Genomic DNA, 2225 nt, shown 5'->3' on the forward strand with positions numbered 1-2225 from the left:
GTTGTGTAATATGGTGTGAGGGGTTTCATAGAGTAGATGGGGTTGTGTTCAGTGTAGGTGTTTAGAATTGTCTATGGTTGTGTGTAGTTGTTAGAAAAGTCTATGGTTGCCTGATTTGTTCTCAATCAGAGACAGCTGGTTATTGTTGTCTCTGATTGGCCAATTTAAGGTAGCCATAGGCTTTAGGTGTTTGTGGGTAATTGTCTATGTCAATGTTCTATGTTGCATGGTGTCACTAGTTCGTTATAGCTTTCACGATCATTTTGTTGTTTGTTAGTTTGTTAAAGTGTTTCGTGTCGTGTTCTTTCATCTTTCTCTTTAATAAAGGAGAGATGTATCATTATCACGCTGGCCTTGGTCCGTCTCTCCACAACAGATCGTGACAGAATTACCCACCAAAGGATTCAAGTCGAGCACAGCCGGCAACAGGGCAAGGCATCAAGATTCTTGGACATGGGAGGAGATATTGGGATGGAAAATGGTGACATGAGCCATAAAGGAGGACTAGGACATCTACCCACCCGCACCCTTCCACTATTCAGATGTAGAGCCATAAAGTAGACTAGTGGAGCCATCAACTCTGCTTTCGAAGCACCTATTAACCACACTAGACAATACAAAAACACATACTAACCCATGTCACACCCTGACCTAACTAAAATACTAATGAAAACAAAGATAACTAAGGCCAGGGTGTGACACAATTATTTACAAATGTTTGCTATTTGCAGTTATCTTATTTATTTATTTTATTTTTTATTTAACCTTTTATTTAACCAGATAGGCCAATTGAGAACAAGTTCTCATTTACAACTGCGACCTGGCCAAGATAAAGCAAAGCAGCGCGACAAAAACAACAGAGTTATCTTAGCCAATAAGCTAGCCAGCCAGCTAACGTTAGCTATTTAGGCAACTAGCTATTAGCCTAGCCGGCCTAGCCAACCACCATGGTTATGGTCGGCAAGCAAGAGCCCAACTACTGGAGCCCAGCTAAATGCAGATTAAAAGCAAAGAAAGAGCAGACTTACAGATTGATGGCTGGGGCCCATTGATGGTAAAACTTTTAAAATTGTGCAGGCTGAGTTAGCTACCAAAGCATGGGGAAGGCAGGTACTTCGCCGGGCCGAGGGAGAGTCAGAAAAATACAAAATAGATCAATTCCAGCACGCTAGCACTAAGCCATGGTGGACAAAGCCTACTTCACAGAGAAAATGCTGAAAAGTTGACAAAACAAAAAGGAGAACAGATGAGATACTACACATATTAGAGAAAGTAGGTATGATTTTCTCTTTCGTTTTTAGCCCACGGCACAAATGCACCAGAGCCTCCCGGGCTAATGGGTTTCCACTAGATAACACAGCCACAAAGGCTGTGAAGAGCATGGTGCATAGCAGCACGTGTCCGATCTGCTCTGTGTTTACATCACACTTCCTCTGTATTGGATTGTAACTCATACAGTTGAAATCGGAAGCTTACATACACTTAGGTTGGAGTCATTAAAACTCGTTTTTCAACCACTCCACAAATGTTTTGTTAACAAACTATAGTTTTAGCAAGTCGGTTAGGACATCTACTTTGTGCATGACACAAGCACTTTTTCCAACAAATGTTTACAGACAGATTATTTCACTTATAATTCACTGTATCACAATTCCAGTGGGTCAGAAGTTTACATACACTAAGTTGACTGTGCCTTTAAACAGCTTGGAAAATGTCAGAAAATTATGTCATGGCTTTAGAAGCTTCTGATAGGCTAATTGACATWATTTGAGTCAATTGGAGGTGTATCTGTGGATGTATTTCAAGGCCTACCATCAAATTCAGTGTCTCTTTACTTGACATCATGGGAAAATCAAAAGAAATCAGCCAAGACCTCAGAAAAAAAATGGTAGACCTCCACAAGTCTGGTTCATCCTTGGGAGAAATTTCCAAACGCCTGAAGGTACCACGCTCATCTGTACAAACAATAGTACGCAAGTATAAACACCATGGAACCACGCAGCCGTCATACCGCTCAGGAAGGAGACGCGTTCTGTCTCCTAGAGATGAACGTACTTTGGTGCGAAAAGTACAAATCAATCCAAGAACAACAGCAAAGGACCTTGTGAAGATGCTGGAGGAAACAGGTACAAAAGTATCTATGTCCACAGTAAAACTAATCCTATATCGACATAACCTGAAAGGCCGCTCAGCAATTAATAAAGCACTTATACTTCACTACTACA

The sequence above is a fragment of the Salvelinus sp. IW2-2015 genome, linkage group LG5 (genome assembly GCF_002910315.2).
Source record: "Salvelinus sp. IW2-2015 linkage group LG5, ASM291031v2, whole genome shotgun sequence".
NCBI classification, from domain to species: Eukaryota; Metazoa; Chordata; class Actinopteri; order Salmoniformes; family Salmonidae; genus Salvelinus; species Salvelinus sp. IW2-2015.